The 15,756-nt window shown below is 43.8% G+C and overlaps 1 protein-coding gene across 7 annotated transcripts in view; it reads right to left on the bottom strand.

The window, feature by feature from the left end:
* Fmo4 (flavin containing dimethylaniline monoxygenase 4) overlaps positions 1-9,654 on the bottom strand; it is a 32,490-nt gene extending 22,836 nt beyond the window's left edge. For 3 of the 7 annotated variants that reach the window (XR_007350025.1, XM_015491825.2, XM_048810040.1), the window contains exon 1: positions 8,253-8,396. The gene's annotated coding sequence lies outside the window, so the exon portion shown is untranslated. Of the gene's footprint in view, positions 1-7,110; positions 7,175-8,252; positions 8,397-9,518 lie in introns of those variants that run through there. The other 4 variants (XM_015491827.2, XM_015491828.2, XM_015491830.2 and 1 more) reach the window with 4 other exon arrangements.
* Between the last annotated feature and the right edge of the window lie 6,102 nt (positions 9,655-15,756).

Genomic DNA, 15,756 nt, shown 5'->3' on the forward strand with positions numbered 1-15,756 from the left:
TGGCCTCACCTGGTACTCAGAATAAGGGGCTAGAAACTTACCAGGCAGTAACCAGGGTGGAGGAAATCACAGAGTTTTAATACTCTAAGGAACTTAACAAAGAGATGAAAGCAATTTAAAAAAAATTGAATTATTGAGTTGACAAATTATACTCAGTGAAGTTAAAAATGTGATAGAAGGTATCAATAGAAGGATAGAATAAACAGAAGAAAGAACTGGCTCAAAGACAGGCCATTTGAGAATACACAGTTGAAGGAGAAAAAAAGGAAAAAGTGACGAGTCATGAACAAAGCTTATACCCTGGGCCGGCATTAAAAGAGCAAATACTGGGCTGGGGCTGGGGCTCAGTGCTAACACGTGTGAGGCCCTGGGTTCGCTCCTCAGCACCGCATAAAAATAAATAAATAAAAACAAAGGCATTGTATCCATCTTCAACTAAAAAAATATCTTTTTTAAAAAGAGCAAATATTAAGGTTCTTGGGGTTCAGGGAGGACTTGGGAATGTCCTTCGGAAATGTCCTGTAGGAAGTTTATTCAAAGAAATATTCAGAGAAAGCTTCCCAAATCCAGAGAAGGATGCAAATGTTCAAGAACAGGAAGGTCAAAGTCAACCAGTCAAATTTAACTCACCCAAGTTTACCCCAAGACATTTTATAATCAAGCCCTCTCAAGCAAAAGCTAAAGAGAAGTTTCTCAAGACACATGGGGTGCCCCAGTTCATCTGACAGCTGGATTCGCAGGAGAAACCTTGTAAGCCAGGAGCTAGTGGCATGATATTTTCATAGTACTGAAGGAAAAAAAAAAAAAAACAGAAATCCAAAACAAATCAAAAATAATGTAAAATAATAATACACTACTCGAGTATTCACTTAATCACCAACAAAGATTATCGGAGAGGGAAAAATAAAGAAAGGTACTACAAAAAAAAAAAAAAAAAAACAGAAAACAAGTCACACAGTGCTTCTAGTACGACCTTACCTGTAAGTAATTACCATAAAGGGAGATGTATTAAATTCCTCAATTAAAAGACAAAGTAACCAGATGGACACAAAAGTAAGACCCAACTCTGTTGCTTACAAGAAACTCACTTTCCCTCTGAGGACACTTATGGACAGATGGTGAAAGGATGCAATAAGATGTGCCGTGCAAGTGGAAGCCAAAAGAAGGCAGGAGCGGCCAGACTGATATCAGATAAACTAGACTGTAAATCAGTCAAAAGAGACAAGGTCATCACATAATGATAAAGAGGTCAGTTCAGCATAAAGAAAAAACAATTCTAAATATATATGCTCCTCATATCAGAGCACCCGGATTTATAAAACATGTATTAATAGACCTAGAGAGAGAGAGAGTCAGACAGACCGACAGACACACAGAGAGACGGACTCCAGAAGAACCATAGTTGAGGACTTTAACTCCCCCACTTTTATCAATGATCATCCAGACAGAAAATCAACAAAGAAATAGAGTCAAACTACCCTACACCAAATAGACCTAACAGACACCTAGAGACCACTCTATCCAACAGATGATGGATACACACTTTTTTCTCATCAGTGCATGGAACATTCTAGAGAACAGATCACATGATAGGTCATAAAAAAGTCTCAAAAATAAAAAAAAAAATGAGATCATATACAGTATTCTTTTGACCAAAATACAATAAAGCTAGAAATCAAAACAAGAAAAACTTTGGGAACTATATAAATACATGGAAATTACTTTAGATCAACTGAGCCACAGTCCCAGCTAAACATTTCTTGAAACAAATGAAAATGGAGATACAACATACCAAAACCTATGAGATAACAGCAAAAGCAAAAGTTTTTAGCAATCAATGCCCACATCAAAAAAGTAGAAAGATCTTAAACAACCTATCGCTGCATCTCAAAGAACTAGAAAAACAAGGACAAACTAACCCAAAATCAGTAGAAGGAAAGAAATAATAAAGATCAGAGCAGAAATGAATGAGTCAGACACTAAAAAGCAATACATAAGATTAATGAAACAAAGAGCTAGCTCTTCGAAGATAAACAAAATGGACAAACCCTTAGCTATAACTAAGAAGAGCAGAGAAAGGACTCAAAATCAGTGATGGAGAGGGAGACATTACAACCGACAACACAGAAATACAAAGATATTAGTGATTTTTAAGAACAACTATGTGCCAACAAATTTGATAATCTATAAGAAATGGATAAATTCCTAGGTAAAAAATCTTACCAAGACTGAAACATGAATAAATAGAAAACCTGAACAAACCAATACCAAGTAATGAGATTGTATCAGTAATACAAAGCCTCTCATCAAGGAGAAGCCCACAACCAGTTGGCTTCACTGCTGATTTTTTTATGTTTTTGGTACTAGATATTTAGCTCAGGAGTGTTTGACCACTGATGTACATCCCTGACCCATTTTTTTTAAAAAAAAATTTGAGACAGGATCTTCCTAAATTGCTTTGAGCCTCACTAAATTGCTGAGGCTGACTTTGAACTTGTGATCCCCCTGCCTCAGCCTCCCGAGCTGCTGGGATGACAGGCATGTGCCACTGTACCTGGCTTTACTGCTGAATTCCACCAAACATTTAAAGATGTAAAACAACAGAAGAAGAAAGAATTCTTCCAAAGGCATTTGATGAGCCTGGGATTTTCCTGACACCCAAATCTGACAAGGACGCAATAATAATGACCACTACCATCCCCCCCCAAAGAAAAAAAGCTCTAGGCCAGTATCCTTGATGACCATGTATGCAAAAAATCCTCCATAAAATTCTAGCAGACCAAATATAACAGCATATTAAAAAGATTATGCACCATGACCAAGTGGGATTAATCCCTGGAATGCAAGGATAGTTCATAATATTCAAATGTGATTATGGAAAATGGATCAATAAAATTCAACATCTTTTCATGATAAAAATGCTAAATGAATTAGGCACATAAGGAATGTACCTCTGCACAATAAAGACCATTTATAATAATAAGCCAGCAGTTGACATTATATTGCATGGGGAAAAGATGAAAACTTTCCAAGATCTGAAACAAGACAAGGATGCCTGCTTTACCATTCTCTTCCACATCATAGTGCTGGACGTCCTAGCCAGGGCAGTTAGTCAGGGAAAAAAACAAAGGGCATCCAAGTTGGAAAAGATGTCAAATTATCACTGTTTGCATAATTTGATTTTTAAAAAAAAAAATTTTTTTAGTTGTCAGTGGACCTTTATTTTATTTATTTATATGTGCTGCTAAGGATTGAACCCAGGGCCTCACACATGCTAGGCAAGCACTCTACCACTGAGCCACAACCCCAGCCCCAGATGACATGATTTTATATACAGAAAACTCCAAAAAACACAACCAAAAATGATTAGAACTAATAAATGAGTTCACCAAAGTTGTAAGATATAAAATCACATACAAAAATCATTAGTTACTGTATGTCAATGACAGACTATCTGATACAGAAATCAAGAAAACCATCCAATGTACATAGCTGCAAAAAGAAATCAAATACCTAGGAATACATTTAACCAAAGAGGTGAAAAATCTCTATGATGAAAATTATAAATTATGAATGAAAAAAATTGAAGGGGACATAAAAAAGTGGAAAGATATCTGATATTCAAGGATTGGAAGAATCAATAGTTTTAAAATGTTCGTACTACCCAAGGTGATTTATAAATTCAGTGAAATTCATACTAAAATGCCAATGATTCCAGGTACTGTGGCACACACATGTAATCCCAGTGGCTTGGGAGGTTGAAGCAGGAGGATGGCAAGTTCAAGGCCAACCTCAGCAACTTAGGGAGGCCCTAAGTAGTGAGACCCTGTCAGATGTGGCTCAGTGGTAAAGTGCCCTAGGTTCAATCCCCAGTACCCCAAATTAAACCAACCAACCAACCAGCCACTGCCCCAAACAATGGTGTTCTTCACAGAGCTAGAAAAAAGGCAATTCTAAATTTCTATGGAACCACACAAAATCCTGAAGTCAAAGCCATTTTGAGCCAAAAGAACCAAGCAGCATATAGAATACTACGTGACTTCAACACGTACTAGTCATCAACAGCATGGGATTGACATGAAAGCGGACATGTGGAAGAATGTGGAAGTAATACGCAGCCTAGAAGTAAAGCCATGCTTTTATAGCCATCCAGTTTTCAACCAAGGGGCTACGAACACATACGGGAGGAAGGACAGTCCTTTCACTAAATAGTGCTGGGAAAATTAAGAGATCCACATGCAGAAGAGAGAAGCTAGACCCCCGTCTCGTACCAGTTACTGAGATCAGTGCAAAATGGATTAACACTTCAGTGTGAGTAAGATCTGGCTATGAGGCTCCTAGAAAAAAATCCCGGGGGGGGCGGGGGGCGGTGTGGTATGCTTCAAGACATTGGCTCAGACAAGGATTTTTTTTTACAAGACCCAAGAGCACAGGATATGAAAGCAAAACCAGACAAATGGTATTACATAAACCTAAAAACTGCACGTGGAAGGAAACAATCAACATAATGCAGAGACAACCTGCAGAGTGGGAGAAAACCTCTGTAATGTGTACATCTGACAAGGGGTTGATATCCAGAATGTGTAAGAGATTCTATAAAGAACTCCAAAAGCCCTGTAGCAAAAACACCCCCAAATGAACCAATTAAAAATGGGCAATAGACCTAAATAGACATTTCTCAAAAGAAGACATACAAATGACCAAGAAGTAGATGAACAAATGCTCAACATCACTAACTCTCAGGAAAATGCAAATCAAAATCACAATATCACCTCACCCCACTCTTGAGAAAGAATGGCTAAATATCAAAAAGACTAAAGACAGGGGCTGGGGTTGTGGCTCAGAGGTAGAGCACTTGCCTAGCATGCGTGAGGCACTGGGTTCAATCCTCAGCACCACATAAGAATAAAATAAAGGTATTATGTCCACCTATAACTAACTATATATATGTATTATATATATGTATTTTATATAGTTAGTTATATATTTCAAGACTAAAGACAATACATCTGGTGAGAATGTGCACACTGTTGGGAATGTCAACCAGCATAGCTTTATGGAAAAAAGTATGCAGTTCTTAAAAAAAATAAAGCTAAGTCTGCCATATGACCCAGCACTCCCACTACAGGGCATACATCCAAAGAAAATGAGATCAGTACCTTGAAGAGACAGCCACACTCCACGTTCTTCGGGGCACTATTGTGATAGCCAAGAAATGGAAACAAGTGTCCACCAACTGACAAATGGAAAATGTGGCATATATACACAATGGGATACCTCTCCTCCACAAGAATGATGAAGTCCTTTTATTTGCAGGAGGGCAGATAGCAATGGAGATCACTATGCAGAAAGACTAGTCTCACTCCTATGGACTGGGTGGGGATCCTTAACCCTGTGCAGAGGCAGGACTGATGGACATACTGGAGAACAGAATCCCCTGGAGAGCCATATGGGCCATTCTGGAGTCCAAGGTGAGGTCAAGTGGAAACGAGGAGGCTTGTGCTTGTCAGGGGCACTGGAGCAGGGGTGGCCGGGGTTCAGTGCAGCTTTCTCGCCTTACTCAGGTAACCAGTTATTCCAGTAACCCAGATTCACGTCGTGATGAGGCTCTCAACACGTCTAGTGGACTTAGTCACAAGGGTTGTTTTTCCCTGCAATTTCCTTGGCCAGTTCAGAAAACACACAAGCAGTCATTGAGACCTCCATGTATTTAACTGCTTTACAAAATACTCTCATTTGCTTTTGCCTTTGAAGATAGGATACTTTTTGAGTTGGGATCTGGCTATGTATCCTCTGTGTGATTTTGTAGTCTTGTGCCACTTGCCACAGTGGTGTCTGGCTTGGTAGTGGGGGGTGGGCGAGAGAGCAGATAGTCACGGAGCCGCAGAGCAACCAGGGGAGAAAGCACAGCATCCTCCTCAGCTTAAGCAAAGGCTGCCCTGCTAAGGAGAGGCAGAGTCCACTCCACACATGGGTCTCTTTCTCTGGGGCCAGGAAGTGCACGTCGTGACGTTGGTCAGAGAGCCTGAGGGGTCCTGTGACTTGCAGGACCTCTTTCCCTATGCTCAGGTTTGTGCTGACACTTGGCATGGGCCTGGGGAGTTTGCCCCTGTGGTTCCTGAACTTGCCTCCTAATCAGATCAGAAGCTCCAGGCACACACACAATGTCTCTTCTGTATTATGGAGAGCAAGGAAGGCTCCTGGGCCCACAGACCCTTAGACTCAACTGGTTCTGGCAGATTCATGCACTCGCAGTGAGAATCAGAGGGACTTCCTGGGGTTGCCTGTTACAAATTAATTATTGCTCTGCCCTTCATAAGGTTGTGATCTCCATAACCGGCTCAATCTGTCGCAAAACTTACTCCTCTTTCAGACTCTTGGTTTATTTGGGAGAGCCAAGGAGGCTGCAAGGAGAGTGGACTTTTGAAGTCAGTAGGATGGGTCTGAACTTTGTCTCTGCTGCTGACTTGACATATGAACCTTTAAAAACTACAGAATCACTTTTACCTACATTATTTGGAAGATCGGAAAAATACTTAAGCTAAAGGACTGTGTATTAGACAAGGTGATATCATTTACACAAAAGTGCCTAGCATAAAACATTTACTCAGTGTTCATTATCATCTCTCTCCCTCCCTCCTTTCTCCCCAGAAAAGACAGCTCAGACAGAAGAAATTCATCAACACACTTGGAATCGAGGAGGCAAACACTGTGAAAGGCCTGGGTACCCAAGTGTAGGGCCCCAAACAAGTGGGACTCAGTGACTACATAAAAGCAATAAAGTCTTATAAATCAAAAAACAACAAAAAAAGCCACAGTGACGGCCCTCACGGAGACACTGCCAGGTGGAGAGAGGATGACAGTCAAACAACGCATGTGAAGGCCTGTAACAGCAGCATGCTCTGGGTACGAAGGCTTGTGGGCCTGGGACACAACAGGACTGGGCAGGAACATGTGTCTGTTAAAGGTTGACTAGAGAACGTACTGATGGCCAAAAAATTGGGGACTTGTATCATTTAAAATTAACTCATTTACAAACTATACAGTTTTGAATGGGGGCAGCCCTTTCAAAATATGCTTTAGGTCATTTTGGGAAGGTCACCAACAAACCTGAAATAGAGAGGTCTGAGCTCTGCTTCTGCTTCTGCTTCTTCCTTTCACCAGCTGATGGGACCTTGCACAGAACACCAGATTTCTTTGTGCCATGGTTTTCACATTTGTAAAAAAACCAATTTTCTCTTTCTTCCTTTCCAGCTTGAAAGGATTGGGGTTTTTTTTGTGTGTGTGTCTGAAAACCAGGTAATTAGTTCTCAAAAATCTAACCAGAAACAAAACCGAACGTGAACTCCAAGGGAGGGAGCACCGTGGTCTGGAGAGCCGGGAGGTGCCCGAAGGCTGCTTGTCCTTTGGCAGAAAGAGCCCTGCTTTTTGTTTTATTTTCATTTTTTAAAATTTAAAAATTTGTTCTAATTAGTTACACATGAGAGTCGAGTGCATTTTGACACACTGTTCACAAACGGAGCACCACTTCCCTTGCTCTGGCTGGGCCTGGTGCAGTCACAGGGGCGTGTAATCACAGGTGTGTAGAGGTAATGATGTCCTCCCATTCCTGCGTCCTTCCCTTCCCAGCCCCTCCCTCCCCTTACTACCCTCTGCACCATCCAAAGTTCCTTCCTTCTCCCCACCCCCCACTATGGATCAGCATCTGCTTATCAGAGAAAACACTTGGCCTTTGGGTTTGGGGATTGCAGTCCTGCTTTTTGAACTGGACCTTTGTACAGCAGGAATCTGCACCCCATACTACCCCCACCCCCCTCACTCATCTTCTGGGACATGGAGAGATGTGGGTGGTTTGCACACCGTATCAGGTGTGGGCTTTGGGATCCAATCAGCCGCGTTTCCCCTCCTGTGCACCGTGATCTCACAGATTCCCAGCCGCCACCTGTGGAGTGTCTCGGTTTCCAGAGCCTGGCTCTGCTGTCATTCCAAAGAGGAAATCAGAGGCAAGCTGGACTCAGAGGCAGTCCAGGACTCTGTTCTTCTCAGGGACAACTTCTTCCCACCCCCAACGTGACCCTGGTCTCCTGAGCACTTCCCTTGGCTTCCTGACTTCCTAACTGTCCTGCTGTGACCTGCACCAAGAGGCTCCAGTCACCCTCCTCCTTAGCGAATGGGCTTTGCAAGAACAGCGTCCCCCGCAAACGCAGTTTCTGTAAACATTTTCCCTGAAAACAAAACCCCGGGACACTTACCTCGTTACATGGAGCAGACGCTCCGAGCCGAACAGCCAGAGAGTGTCTCTCCCTGTCCCCTTCTCTCTGAAACCCAAATCACTTGTCCTAAGAGTAAACCTAAGGCTGACTTTGATCACAGCCCTCTCTGCCTAAAAGCAAAGCGACTGGCCTCTCAGGCTGGTGACGGCAGGAAGTGTTCGCTCTAAAGAGTTGGTGGGGACCGGAGCTCGGGCCTGCGCGGTCCTGGGGGCTGGGCGACGGTGGAACCCGCCTTCGGATTGGAGGGACGGGCGTCTCCTGCGGTCCCAGGCACAGTGCCCGGGAGGCAGGCGCGCTGTGCCTCGGGCGCCGGCAGGGGGCGCCAGACAGCCCCCAGCCCAACCAACTGGGCACAAACTTCTCACCCTGACTCCTAAGTTGGCCTCTTGGAGCATCAGGTGCGGTCGAAAAAGATAGAGCCATTTAGGTGACCTGCACCAAGAGGCTCCAATCAGGTGGTTCCACGGCTGGCGTTTCCCGACTCCCTGAGTGTGATTTTAAAATTGAGGATTCACAAGGAGTTCCAGCGGGATCATCCTTCAGATTTCAGCAGAGGGAGCTGGTGAGGTGTGTCTGGGAAAGCCTAAGACAACCTTGAGACATCCACTCTGTCAAGAGGAACAGGAGGACCACAGTGGAGGTACCCCGCATTCCTGTTCTCTCCACCCAGCGCTGGGAACCTAGCATTGCAGACCGTCTTAGGTCTTGTGTCTGGGGACATTTTCCCACACGGTCCTCTAGAAGTTTCTGAACCAGGAGTCACAAATTGCAAACGTCTACAGGAAGGCAAGAAGTGGGTCAGATAACGTCTGACTGGAAGCAGCACCTGTGGATTTAGGTTAGATAAATGTTGCCAATATCACAAGGCTTTAGGCTCAACAGAAGCTGCAGATCTAGATGTTAATCTGTTGGTAACAAATTAATTTTTTTCTTTTGCAAAATATAAAGAGACAGTTGAAACTGTTGAAGAACCTGTTTCATTAATGAACAACAATGTGTAAAAGAGGTTACCACCCACACATGCTCTCCCCCCCACCCCCATGCTCTGCCCCCCATCGCTCTCCCCCGACCCTGCTGGCTCTTGCCAAACCATCTGAAAATAATCTGGAAACATCGGTGCCATCCAGATGCTTCAGCATGGGTCTCACAAGCAAGGGCACATGCCCTGCCAATCATATTGTCAGTTCCACACTCCATGTAAGAAAGTCTATATAAATTTAATATATAGTCCAACATATAGTCTACCTTAAAATTCCTCCACAAAATGCAGAATGTCCAAAGCGTCCTAGTGGTGTGCTGGAGTTGGCTTGTAGTGAGAGAATGTATACACCTCTTCCAACTCTGAGTTTGAGAATATCAAGAGACTTTGGTCACCGTCAGAAAATTTACACAATGAAAATTGACAAATGGTCTGGTTGGCTGCCTGCACTCTGAGCCAGTCTTAAACATTTACCAGCACCCTCACTTTTTTTTTTTTTTTAGAAACAGCTTTATTGAAGTATGACTGATATACAAAAATACCTGTGCACATTTAAAGTACACAATTTGATGAGTCAATTAGGACTGAATACAAACATAAAACCACAAAGGTAATGAACGTAATCATCACCTTCAAAAGTTTCCTCTGTGTGTGTGTGTTGGGGGCGGGGGGGGGTTAAGAATACATAACAGGAGATCTTCCATCTTAATTGTTTAAGCACACAATACTGTATTTTTAGTTACCTGCTGTGTTCTATAGCTGATCTCCTGAGCTTTTTCATCTTTCATTTTGAAAGAGTCTGACAACTCTCCATTCCCTCCCACTCTCAGCCCCTGCCAACTGCCCTTCTCTCTGCTTCTATGAATTCAACTGTGTTAGATAGTTTATGTGAGTAGAATCATGCTGTGTCTGTCTGTCTGCGACTAGCCGATTTTGCATAGCATAATCTCCTCCAAGCTCATCCATGTCCTACTTAAGGCAGAATTTCCTTTTTTCAGGCTTAATAATGTTCTATGGTGTGTACATTTCACATTTTCTTTAACCATTCATCTGTTGATGGGCATTTGTTCACCATATTTAGCTATTGTGAACAATGCTACAAGGAAGGGGAGAGTGGAGGTGTGAGACCCTGGTTTCAGTTTTCCTGCATGTACACCCCAAAGTGAGATTGGTGCATCATATACCATCATACTTTTGATTTTTTGAGGACTTTTCACACTGTTTTCCATAATAACTCACCATTTTGTATTCCTACCAAGAGCATGGACGTCTTCGGTGTGTGCTAGCTTTGTTTATGATAATAGCTATCCTGTCGGGTGTGGGGTGATAAATCCTTGTGGTCTTAATTGCATTACCTAACAATTAGTGGTGTTGAGCACCTTTACCTCTTGGTCATTTGTGTGTTTTATTTGGAGAATGTTAAGTCCATTGCCAATTTTAGAATCAGTTATTTGGTTTTGGCTTCTGACCTCTTCTCAGATACGTGGTTCGCGGTCTTTCTCGCTCCCACAGGCTGCCTTTCCTTTGCAGTACGCAGGACGTGTAGTGTGCTGGAATCCCACTTGTCTGGTTTTGCTTTTGCTGCCTGTTCTTTTGGTACCTGTTATGGTTTGGAAGTGAGGTGTTTCCTAAAAGCTCCTGTTCATGCAGGAATGCTCAGAGGTGAAATGACTGGTCTGTGAGAGCTGTCACCTGATCAACCCCTCCTAGTCTGAATGGGCTGACTGGTGGTACCTTTCTGAGAGCCACGGCTGAGTCGGAATGGCCCCTGGCATTTTGCCAATAGTATTGATTGACAGGCGAGGCCTTACTATCCGCCTCGGCTGCTACTTTGCAGTTCTCACGCTACTTTGGAGTTCTCTGGGGATTCCCGGGGAGTTCCCATTGGTTGGGGAAGTGCAGGAGGAGGGATTTCCAGAGGACATTTCCGGCTGCTGGTTCCTGGAGGAGCCGCGTGGCGTTCGGAAGAAGTTCCTGGGAGCTGTGTGGAGCTTGCTGGTGGAGTTCAGAAATAAAGTTTGTTCCTGCTTCAGTGGCTTGTGATTTGTGCCCAGCCAGCCTGTAGACAGGTGGGGCATGGCTGAGGAGGTGCATCTTCCCTGTGACCCTTCCCACCAGTACTTCCTGACCCCACCATGAGCGGAGCAGCTCCTCTACTGGGTCCTTTCCCCATGTTTGCTGTTTCGCTTTGGGCCCAGAGCAATGGAGTCAGCCATCTATGGACTGAGACCTCTGAAATCATGAGCCTCAGATAAACGTATCCTCCTCTAACTCATTCTTTTCAGGTATTTTGGTTACAGTGATGCCAAAGTTGGCTAATACAGTATCATAGCCCAAATTTCATTGCCAAGACCAATGTCAAGAAGGATATAATGAGAAGTTGGCTGTTTGCACGTAGATTGCTTTGGGAAGTGTGGCTATTTAAAGCAATATTAAGTCTTCTAGCCCATGTTTACATTTAATTATTTAACCTGTTTTAGTCAATGTTTGTGTATGGTGTAAGATAAAGGCATTCTTTTGCATGAGGATTTCTAGTTTCTTGGCCATATTTATTAAAGAGGCTCCTTCCTGTTGTATATGCTTGGCACTCTTATCAGACGACCATGTGTTTGTGGGTTTGTTTTGGGAACTGCATCCTGTTCTGTTGGTCTCTATGTCTGCCTTTATGCCAGCACCACATTGTTTTAATTACTAGAGTGTCATAATATCATTTTAAACCAGGAAGTGTGATATCTACGGTTTCCTTCTTTCTCAAGATTGCCTTGGCTATTTGCGGTTTTTTGTGGTTCCATGAGAATTTTAGATTGTTTTTCTTTTCTATCTCTCTAATCCAGGAAGAGTGTCTCACTGTTAGGCAGTAGTTTAATAATGAGCAGTGAAACATGAACCAATAGCACAGCAGGGCACAGAACTTCTCTGAATTGCCTTTTTTTTTTTTTTTTTAACACATCTGATAGGTAAAGGCTGCAGAAGGTGGACTCTGGTTCTCCTGGTGAACACCAGACAGTTATCAGTTTGGAAGCAGAAAAGTTTCCTGGTCCTTCTCTGCTTGGAGACATGTACTCTGTCTTGAGAGTGTGCTTATTTGAGCCTTACTTATTACACCTACAATAAAATTTGCTTGCTTGATTTTCATGGGACACAAGAACTGAGGTCTGAATGGTCAGCTCCCACTCTTCTGTGACACCCAGCGTGGTGCCTAGACTCAGATTGACAGCGCCCTCTGCAGGAAGGTGCTTGCAGTTCACCTGTTCACCTCCGGGTTTTGGCTGAGGCTACGCCCACCTTGGCCTCTGATGCCTTCCTTTGGCCTTGGACTTCTCTGTGAACTCTTTCCTCTGCCAACATTCCCTCCGTGTGTCACACCTACGTTCTGCCTTCCCTTGCCATCTTGTTGCATTTACTCAACTTTATGGCAGTCAGTGACCACATTGGCACCTTGTGTTTTCCACTCACAAACTTAGGCTCTCTTTACTCTCTAGCTCCTTTTTTTTTTTTTTCCCTTTTGATTTTTTTCTGGCATCTTTCTTCCCACTGCTGCGCTGAATAGAAGTGGCAAGAGTGGGCACCTTGTCCTGTTCCCTAGGTTAGAGGGATAGCATTCAGCTCTGCACCATTGCGTACTCTCCCATGGGCTTTCTGAATATGGCCTTTGGTATTTGAGTTAAATTCCTTCTACGCTTAGTTTGTTGGGGGTTTGTTTTCTTTTAGTCAGAAAAAGGTGTTACATTTTTTAAAAGCGTGTTCTCTGTCTATTGAGATGATTCTATGATTTTTATCCTTCAGAGTTAGAGAATGATCCAGGAGAAAGGGGACATGTAGTGTTTTACCTTAATTGATTCTTTATGTTGAGCCACATACAACTCTTTTAGTTACGTTTTTCCTGAGAATGGAGTAAAGTTTATAGATTGCATTTGGCTGTGTGGTCTCTCTCGTCTTCCTTATTCTGCCACAGTTCTCCAGCTTCCAGAGAGTCCAGTCTAAGAGTGGTCAGCATGTTCCAGTTTGATAGTTCTGGAACTGTTCTCCAATAGCCTTTTCACTATAGTCCTTATTTCTATTTGTTCCCCTGTAATTCATTCTCCAGAATGATCTAAGTTGTAAAGTAGAGCTCAGCCCTCTGACATATAAGATGTTGAGTGAAGGGATCTGTTCTCAGAGATAGAGAATGATCCAGTAGAAAGGGGGCAGTCTGCTTGAGGGGACAATTATCTGAGCAAAGTTCTTGGGAAGTGTGGAAGGACGGGATCCATAGCCCAAGTGCAGGGGTGGGGCTTGCGGACAAGGTGGCCTGTGCTTACTAACAGGAGTGTATGGGCACAGCAGCAGGTGGACCCAGAGATGTGGAGGTCGAAATCTCTTGATGTTCTCTGCTAACTGTTGCTGCCTGCCCCTCAGAGAGTGGGGTGGGGGGAGTGGTATAGGTGTGTGGGGAGAGGAGAGAGACCTGGGAGTGAAGGGATTAGGGGAACCTGGCAGGATTTGGGGCAGCAGGGTAGACTGGAGTCCAGGAGTGACCAGTTAGGGTGCTGAGTGCTTTTCTTCTACCTAAGGGCAGATGCTCAGAGGGAGGTTTGAAGAAGCTGGAAAGGTGGATTTTGACCAGAGCTGGAGTTCTGACATGCAAATATGAATGAATGAAAGGGGACAATGGAGTTGGGAGAATAAGTGGATTTGACATTAGCTGAACTGAGGGTGATCTCTCTGAGACAGCTGACCCCATCCTCAGCTCCAAGCATAGGTGTTTTGGTCTAAGGTGAGTCCCAGCTCCCTTGCAAATGATTGCCTTAGGAGGAGACACCGAAGCTACTGAGGATGTAAGATGCAAGGAGAGATTCACTGGAGATTTCAGTGTGTGTGTGTGTGTGTGTGTGTTTGTGTGTGTAAAAGCTGAGCTGATGTAACAAACAGACCCCCTAAATACAATGACTTGTTTACAGACTCTAACATGGCTCAAATAAGATAAAAGTTCCTTCTGTCATGCAACAGCTTGACTAGTCTAGGGCCATAAAGCCACTTTGTGACCCGGGCTGTTCAGGAAACTCGTTCCTTCTATTTGGGTTGCTCTATCATTTTTCAGGACTTTGTCCTTTTCTGCATGTTTAACACTGGATTGCTGCCATGACCATGATGTAACTCACATAGAAGAGAAAGCAAGGGCTGTGTTACATACCTTATTTCTATTCACATTCCCTTTGCAAGACTGGGGCCATGTGATCCTATTAGTGCAAAGGAGGCTGGGAAATGCAGTCACTAACGAGGTGGCACGTGACCAGGAGGAAGGGATAAACACACCTTTGGATACCTAGAAAAGCTGTAGAAGTTCTTTTTCTCTCCTCTGAGGATTGTGGTCTGGGATTTTGGAAGCTGGCCTCTTATGCTGAGCATGGAGCTGCCCCAGGGACAAGGGCAGACCCATGAAGCTCTGTGAGGCAGGAGGTACTGGGGCTGCCATGCTGTGAAGGGAACACTGGCTTGGGAAAGGCTGTGGCTTGGTCCAGGTCACACAGGTAGCAGTGGCAGAGCGCGTGATCCTGAGCTCTGGGCCTGGTGCTCTAGCCCCTCCCCAGTGGGCATACCAAGAGGTCCAGAGCACTGGTGTGCAAGAAGGTAGGTTCAGTGCCAAAGGCTGGTCAGTGGGGGTACTATTTGTATACGTTAAAAAGAGCTTCAGAAAATATATAATTATCCTTGGAGATAAAATGCCTCAGAAGCCCTTCTGATTTAAAGGGTGTGCAAGAAAGTCTGCGAAGCCAAGGTGTTCTCTACATTTCTCTTTTGTCAGATTTCTGGGCAATAAGTAATTTAGTTGTGTTTTTTTCTCTCTGGGATTATTTATTTAAATTTAAATTTAAAATCAGAATGCAATGTTTTTGCAGCGCTGGGTAGTGAACCCGGCCTTGTGCCTGCGGGGCAAGTGCTCTACCACTGCACTACACCCCCAGGCCTGATGCTGCTTTCTCATATGACAAAATGGGGTGCTTTCTAGGCTGGGAATTCGTTTCTATCATGTCTGTTTTATACTTTGGCCATAAAGTAGGCCTAGTATAGTCATAGCCCGGAAAAGGGAGGGGAAACAGGGGAAAGATGTATGTGGTGTGCACAGACAGGGAGCCGTGAAATCTGGGATACGGCAGGAAAGAGTGCACTGAGGGGGGGGGGTCCACACACGCCCACAGGGTAGTAAATGAGAGAAACACAGGTGCTCCTGAGGACTCTTCTGAGGTCACTGCTGAGTATTATGAAGTAATTTGTCTTAAATGACAGAGAGCCCTGGATGTGTGTTCTGGAGGCTGTCGTCCACCCTGTTACCTGTTTACTTGGACAAATCAGCTGACAGCTTTTTGTCTGAATTTTCTTACTTATTAAGTTTTGTAAGATACTTGCCTCCCCAACCCCATAATTATCATCGTGAGGACTAAAGGGGAGAATGGATGGTATTTATTAATTTTAACTATGGCTTAGGATGTGCAACATTATAACTACCCCTTTATAGAATGCTTT

The sequence above is a fragment of the Marmota marmota genome, unplaced genomic scaffold, assembly GCF_001458135.2.
Source record: "Marmota marmota marmota unplaced genomic scaffold, marMar, whole genome shotgun sequence".
NCBI lineage: Eukaryota > Metazoa > Chordata > Mammalia > Rodentia > Sciuridae > Marmota > Marmota marmota.